This window comes from Ruditapes philippinarum, unplaced genomic scaffold (assembly GCF_026571515.1).
Source record: "Ruditapes philippinarum isolate M1 unplaced genomic scaffold, ASM2657151v2 ctg922_1_1_1_1, whole genome shotgun sequence".
In the NCBI taxonomy this organism is placed as follows: Eukaryota; Metazoa; Mollusca; class Bivalvia; order Venerida; family Veneridae; genus Ruditapes; species Ruditapes philippinarum.
In genome coordinates, this window is record NW_026854367.1 from 18,348 (window position 1) to 26,835 (window position 8,488).

The 8,488-nt window shown below is 31.0% G+C and overlaps 1 protein-coding gene across 1 annotated transcript in view; it reads left to right on the forward strand.

Annotated features, from left to right (window-relative positions):
- Window positions 1–445: 445 nt before the first annotated feature.
- Window positions 446–8,488, forward strand: part of LOC132739982 (leucine-rich repeat-containing G-protein coupled receptor 4-like) — a 90,823-nt gene continuing 82,780 nt past the window's right edge. The window contains exon 1 of the mRNA XM_060727835.1: window positions 446–603. The gene's annotated coding sequence lies outside the window, so the exon portion shown is untranslated. The remainder of the gene's footprint in view (window positions 604–8,488) is intronic.

Genomic DNA, 8,488 nt, shown 5'->3' on the forward strand with positions numbered 1-8,488 from the left:
TTAAGCGTGTAACCAATACAGCTTGGATACCGGAGATTGTCCTCCACTTATCTGGTTTCAAAGTTGCTATATGACTCTAAAAGTATTGGTGAAACTATAACGTGAAAAATAGCGGATTATAAATAATAATATTGCTCTTTATTATTGAATGCGCTCGTCTTGTTAGTGCACTGATTTACGTCAATTTTAACTATCGGGCCATCTTCGCGAGTGCACGAAGTAAATGACAAAATGTATAATAGATTCACACATGTTAATAGAGATTACATCATAGGTTGTAGCGACTTTGGTATCAATTTTCAAAGATCGCGACACCGATAAACATTGGAACAAATTACGGTGCAGAGATTATAATGGTCTGCCTTCTTTTATCACATTAGATACACTGAATATAGCCTTTAACACTTTAACCAAAACAATTCACTCAAGTTTTACCTTAAAGGCTTCCTAAACAAGGGGCCTGTCTGACTTCGTAAACAATGAAAAGCAAAACAAAGATTTGTTTTAAGTGGTTAAATAGCGGCATTGACAGTTTTGTTGTCTGAGTTTCATTGGATGGTGTAAAAGATTAAGTACATATTGAAAATGGAATAACACATTTATGTGAGTATTTTAGTATGTGTGATTACTTTTTTTTGTTTTTTTTTTGTGTTTATTTTCTTTCATTTATTTTAATCTGGTTGCCTGTATTTATGATAGATGCATGTTTCAAATTTGATAATTACTTATCTCATCCCGAGATACTGACACAAGTTTGGATAATTTGAAAATAAAATAAAATTATATTGTATCGTTTGGAGATAAAATGCAACTATAAAACATCAAAAACGATATCATATAACTTAATATATCTTTATCCGATTAAAATGACATGCCCTTTAACGTAATAATCTTACTGCATTGAAAAGTGAGACTTTGCAAGCAGAATGCATGCATAATTTAAGAGTCTTCGTGGCGAACTTGGCAACAACGCCGGTGATTGAATGCACTTTTTATGTCGAGATACGTAGTGTATTTTATTTTCTGCGATTGTTTCATTTACAAAACAGCTCTAATTTCGATGTTTCTAAAATTGTTTTATGATGGAAAAAAAGTGCCAGCAAAGTTTTGGTCGGTAGTTCGTCCAGTCCTTGTATAAAACGGTATTTTGTCCACTCGAGTGTACACAAATTAATTTTAGTGTGCACTTTACCTGACTACAACAAAAATGATGACACATTCCAGTGGGTGACATAAGGTATTCTTATACCAACTTGAAAAGCCCCGACGTAACATACACTGTGTCAAATAATCATATTTTATTGCAACAAAACAAATCGCTTCTGAGTGATATCAGTCTTTATATAAAAAATGCTTCAGGCCTCCAGTTCATTACATTATGAACAAAACACACACGGATATAATTCATCAAACAACAATTCATTAGCGTTTATCATTTGACATAAAATTTATCAAATATTCATGCCCTGTTTACTTGATTTCATGCTTGAATCAATGCATGCCTTGATGCATTGATCTCACTTGTACCTACTGTTTAGTATATTACTTTGACAAGGTCATTTTTAACGAAATGTCAAATTAGATAAAAAATGAAATTTTAATTATTTTGATTATCACTATAATGCTTTTTACATATGCATGTTGAAACAAACATTTTGAAGTGGTTTTTATTTTAACATTTGCACATTTCAAAGCGCAACCCACAATTTTAACGTGTAAAAGTGACAAATTCTTCATTTTATTATAAATATGTCCATTTTTCCGCATTGAATGAAATACGTGTGAGCAATGAACCTTGTCTCACACCACATGTGTTCGTTTTTATTTCATTGTAACATGTGATTTTGACAGGCTGTTAGTGACCGTTTGACACCGAATTTAAACAGCAATAAAACACATGAATGGAAGTGTAGCTAAATATTGTAATTTATACGATCAAATGCTTTAGTAAACGTATGGCAAGTGTGCAGTTGTAGGTCATTCACGAGAAGCGATACAATACTTTACGAGCAATTTGTTCACAATTAAAAAATAACAAGAAGAAATAATTGGTTGAATGTATTCTGTTAATGATGTAAAACATCCTTAATTTCATTTCTTTATCAATTGCATCTAATAATTATCAATGTAGTGTAAATATTATATAAAACGAATCTAAATGAGAATGGGGTCAATGATGCCTTTGTTCAGCTCACAGGCGCTAGTCACATAATCAAAAATTTTACATAATCGGTCTATATATGTATATAAAGATATAAGGCCCCCAACGAAACAAAAACATCATGCGGATCAAACAAGAACACTGCTGCAAGAAACGACCAGATCACGGTTATCTCTTTCTGGTCGCCATCTAAAAGGATCAATCCAAGCGTTAAAGCTTTTTATTTCATTAAAATTCTTCAAATAGCAAAGAAATGAGTAAAAGTTTCAGAAAATGCCAATATTTTCAATCCATGTCGTTTTCGACGTCCAATCTATTCATGTATACAAACACGATTTCTGGTCGATTTCTACGAAATAAATAGAAAACATCTAAAATTTCCTCATAAAACTCATAAACAAACTCTTTTTCTATCAATCTGCGAAGTCTAAATTGAACTAGAGTCCTCTTTGTACGCAAATATTTAAAAAAATATTGGTTGTAGAAGCGGGTCAAGTAAAGTGCGCCATTTTGAATTTGAAGTGACAGGTAAATGAAGCAAAGAAATAGAATTATACGATTGGTCAATAGTATTCCGGTAATTATCTTAACCAATCAAATCCTTATATAATATTCAGAGCGGATCAATATATACATGCGCTATACATGGCGATAAAATACTGTCACAAGCGAGATCCTTGTGTATTTTTTAATGAATTACGTACGAAGAGTGCATTTGATCAGTGAAGACTTCGCAGATCGATAGGAAAAGAGTTTGTTTATGGAACGTACGTGGAAATTCTAGCCGTTTTTTGTTTTTTTCGTAAAAATCGATCAGAAATTGTGTTTGTATACATGAATGGACTGGACGTCGAAAACGACATGAATTGAAAATAATGGCATTTTGCGAAACTTTTCCCAATTTCTTTGCTATTTGAGGGATTTTAATGAAATAAAAAGCGTTGGCACTTGGATTGATCCTTTCAGATGGCGACCAGAAAGAGATAACCGTGATCTGGTCTTTTATTGCAGCAGTGTTCTTGTTTGTTCCGCATGATGTTTTTGTTACGTTTGGGGCCTTATATCTTTATATACATATATAGACCGATTATGTAAAATTTTTGATTATGTGACTAGCGCCTGTGGTTCAGCTTAAATACTTATAAATTATCATTTTGCCCTTAGTTTGTCAAATTTTAGCACTGTTTTAAAAGTTCCGATATATTGATTAAGGACTTGCGTTTATGTAAACTTTCCAAAGCCTGGTTAGGGAAGCAGATCAGTACATTGCCTTAGAAAATTAACATAGACCTTCATGCATTTGGTTTAAACGAAACAACATTCTAAGTTTCTTATACAACACTTAAAAATCTTTTAATTACGCGCTTAATAATAACACGAGTGGCAGAATCCTCACGTCAACACAAAATATCACACGTCGTGCTAAATATATTTAACCTGATGTCAGTGCCAATTTTACGACCGATTAGTGAATTACTTTTAGAACTAAGATGTAATTCACTGGTATAAAGAATGTGGAAAACTCTGAATGTATCAACAAATCTGTTTTAAACTATAATTTTCATTTGCTTCCACTCTGATGCAGGTGCTTGTTTCTTGATATTAAGGGAAATAACCATTATTGTAAGCAAATACAAATGTTGAAAATATTTAACCCGCCCTGTATAATAATTAAATCAATAATGTACGTGTGGTAGATAATTAAATAAATGATAAGGAAACACAGATCAAAAGTTTCCGAATGCCTCCTGATAAAAACTCGAGGGCATGATTCCGCTGTATTTCTGCAGTTCTCAGACTTCAGTATACACATGGTGATCAAGCAACAACTTTTTAACTACAACATACTTTAACTTTATAAGCTTTCTATATTAGTAATGTGTCAAGGTAGCGGTTTGTAAGCTATCTGCATTGAGTTACGACTGTGTTTTGCTACCAGTTTGTATAACCTATTAACCTTAGACTGTGTCCATGTAGGGATTAATAAGCTCATTGTTGAGCTAGAACTGTTCTCAGACAGCTGTTTGGAACGTAGTTTTCTGCTCTGGTAGCGGTTTGTAATTTTTCTGAGCCTTGACGAGTTCAGGCAAAGAGTTGTGTGATGATTTAAAAATGATAAGGCCGCGGTCTGAAAGTTTTCTAGGCATGGGGTAAGCTAATGCAACTAATTATAAGTTTACGTTAAGGTTGTTGTATTATGCTTTATAATACATTGTCATTGAAGGTTTACAATTTTTAATAAGCACTCATTTTGCATGATTAGCGGTAAGTAAGCTATTTACAACTTGAAGTGCTGTAACGTTATGCTCTCTATATTTCTAAGAACTGGTTCAGTTATCTATTTGAAACATGTGCTTTTGACGTCTCACTTATAACAATTGATTACCCACGGTCTGTAAAGATGAATTTCATAATAGGATTGCGGAATAGGAAGTATAACATTAAAGACAAAAGTAAAATTATGAAATATTGCCTGCTTAGAGCTGCCTTGCAGACATCTATTTTACTCAATCTCATTACCTTCTAATCATTTCCATTGTTATCGATAAAGTTAACAATAAAGTGCTTTTATTGTACTGAGTAACAAATTATAATTCTATGTAAATGACAGACCTATATTACCGGGCAAGACAAATTCTATCTGTAAGAGCGAGTCCGAATGACTCGTTTCAGACCTCCTCAATCAATCAATCTCATATGTTTTCTGGTATATCAAGGATGTTATTGCATGATGTGTATAAGTGAATTGGTAGTGTTGCTTCTTACCAAATGGGCAAGTTGCAGTGTTGCATGGAGATTTGACGACTTATCTGATACATGTTTATCATATACATTGTTTGCAATAAATAGGTATATCATAAATGAATGCGAAAGTCATTAATTGTTATAGACAGCAAAACACGACATCGGTTCTTTATCTATGAGAAACAACTATGCTTTAAATGTGAAAACATTCAGATTTTAAAATTTTGCAGGCATACACATCATCTAGTTGCAAAGTTCTATCTGAAATGCTTGTCCTAGTTCGAGGAGATGGTTAAGAAAAGTGTGTCTTATTAAATTTACATTCGAATGTGTAGCAAAATGATGATGTAATCACTCTTTACATATGTATCATTTCAATATTTCCAATTTTATTTCTTCTTCAGTGTTTCCAATACAAAGTTACAATACATAAATTACAATCAGTTTTGAGTCGATATAGCTTAAGGCTTAAATGAAACTTTCTCCTGTAGCATCTTATGTACCACTTCTAGTACCACCACCATTTGTTTTTAATTTAATTTTTATATCATATATTGTACATTTTATTAACTGCGTAATAAGAAATGTGTCATTAATGTTAGGCTATCTAAATGTTTTTCATATCTAAAAAATCTCAATATGTAGCTAGAAGAGGTTTATAACATAATTGTTTTATTACAGAGTTATTGCTCATTTCGGTGATAAATATGTTTCCAATTTATTATGCAGGTAAAGCATATTAAAATTTGATACTCATATTATGTAATGAAAGCAAATGTATTATCCATGATATCTTGTTTTGTCTGTCAAAGATACACAACAAAATTGATAAAACAGAATGTGAGCTGTGATTCAGTCACATTCAACTACATTTGTGAGTATTTTATTTCGACTTTATTAAACTATAGGCAAAACTGATAGATGTTTTTATCAACACTGTTCTAACGAAATAACTTACACTGTTTGAAAAGCAACACTTTAAGCCTCTGTAAATCCATTTAAAAGATGAAAATACTGTTACACTGCATCGGGGTTATGTTGAGATAAATAAAGACTTTGGCACTGCATATTGAAAATGTGGAAAGCAACAATTTTTAATACTACAGAAAGTAAATGTAAATCACTGCATTGCGAAAAGAAAGTTATTAATGTATACACGGTTTCGAAGAAATTTAAATCTCTCTTTCGAGGTTACTTACATTAACAACATTTAGGTTGATTGCAGAGTTGTACTTTTTAAGTTCGTCAAATATATAATTTAGTAAATCTATAAAATGTATTGATTTAGAAAGATAAATATATGTTATAAAAGACCTTGCATCTAGCTATATAAAACACTTTATCGAGTTATAATAAGTATGTTTTGATTTGTGCTATCATTGTACTTTTTATATGTAATTTTCTGGAAATAAATATGATTTAACTAAAAAAACTTCATGGATGACGATACAAAGTACGACATCGTAATCTTGCAGTGTCTTTATCAGACATAAACTTAGAAAGAATATTTATATTCATAGTTGAATTAACTGCATGTTTACTGTATCTATCAAATATCTCCCTGTTATGAAGTTTTAGGGCTTCTTTTAATCCATTTTAACCCATATGTAACGCTTCACAATTAGCAAGGAAAACGTAACGGAACCACCACGCCCAAGAATGCAAATCTCCCTGTGAGAAGAATTGTGTGGAACATTCCTGAATATTAAACTTTTCGTATTCTTATTTTTTGTAAGATTGTTTCAAATTTATTTTTACGGAAAACATATATGGATTGCAATTATCAAATGTATTTATTATTTGCATGCGAAAATATATGCTATTTGAAGATAAAGAATTTTATTTGTACAAATGTCAGTATATTTTATCCATGTTTTCCATATCTATAATTGTATTATTGTTTCTTTCAAAGTCAAAAGGTTAGTTGATAAATAAATTACACTTTAAAGATCATGTTGTTATTACAGTTGTTACCACGCTTAAGATAAATTTTATATAAGTATATAATTATGCTTCTAAAACAATTTTCAAACATCGAAGGATATATAAAATATGTACTGCAAATATGTGTCCACATTAAATGTAATCATTGAAATATATGCATTCATTTCTTTTATTGAAAAAAACTGACTTAGACTTCATAGAAAATGAATTTATAATTACCTCCCTTTATTAACATGATAATATAAATTAGGTAATATATTCAAAAATAATGCTTTTTGGAACTTACAATATTGATAAGTCTTCATTTGAGCATAAAATTTATGATATAAAATCATAAAAATTGAGTTACAGGATCTTTAAAGATATTCTATTATGCATAATTTCGATCTGCAGTATTTTAGCATATACGTTTACTCAAGATATTTTGGAAGCTATGCAAAAGCATTAATTACATAAGCTTCTGCTAATTGCAGACTGGAATATCTATTTCAAAGAATAGTTCACTTCTACAAACTTAGAAGTGATCATTTTGTTGCGTTATGCATATTTGAATGATGTAAGTTATGTGTATTTGAATGGTGTAGGTAAATAACACTGCAGATAATTGACATAAAGATGCAAAATTACACAGATAAAACATATAATATTCGCATTACAACCCGTCAGCCTCATTCTTCAAACTTGCCAAACACCTGTCTTACACGGAAACATTTACCCAGTCCAGAAACAAAAATATTTAATAGTAATCCCACAGACTTAAATTGTTAAGGTATAACTTTAAAATATTATTAATCGGTGGTATTTGTTAAAGCCGATGTTTCGAATGCCATTATGTACTTTAAAATTTGTAAAACGTCATGTAATGAACAAAATGTCTGCAATGGTTTTATGTTCTTAGAATAATTGTTCAATGACTTTGATTGAAACCCCCTTTTGTTGTTCTACTGTTTTAATTCCGTCACACTCGTTATCATATGTATCATGTCGAAGAGATGTGTGCTTCTTGCGAAACGTCAGGAGTATGTCGGTCTGTATATAATTAAGTGGCAAACCTTTATACTAGCCAACACCATTTCTAGAATTAAATCTAAAGGACGTGTTTTTAATAATCTAAGGAACGTATAAAAATCCTCGCAATCCGATCGGCATTTAACTCAAAAATGCGATCAAATTTCATTATTATATCACCATAAGTCCACTATGAGTAATGGTTATTCTTGCATTTTTTTTTACTATTATTTTTATTTGCAACACACAATCAGTAATACAATATCACACAATCTCTAAAAATATTGCTAAGTCTGGATCAAATAATTTTAATTGTTCACTTGACAACATTTTACAAAATAAAATGAATTAAAAATTATCAAAATTAACTTGAATCTCAATAAGTGTTGCTTGAAACACAACATTTTCTTCTTCTAACATAACACTTAAATATTTGCATGGAGTGCTTAATAATAAGTGGTAGTACTTCTCACTTGAGCATAAAAATATCGCATGTCGGGCTGAATATTTAACCTGATTTCTGCGCCAAATTTACGACCCATAAGTGAATTACTTTTAGATTTGAGATGTAATTATCTGATGTAAAAATGTGGCAGGATCATCCTATGAACGTATCAACAAATCTGTTTT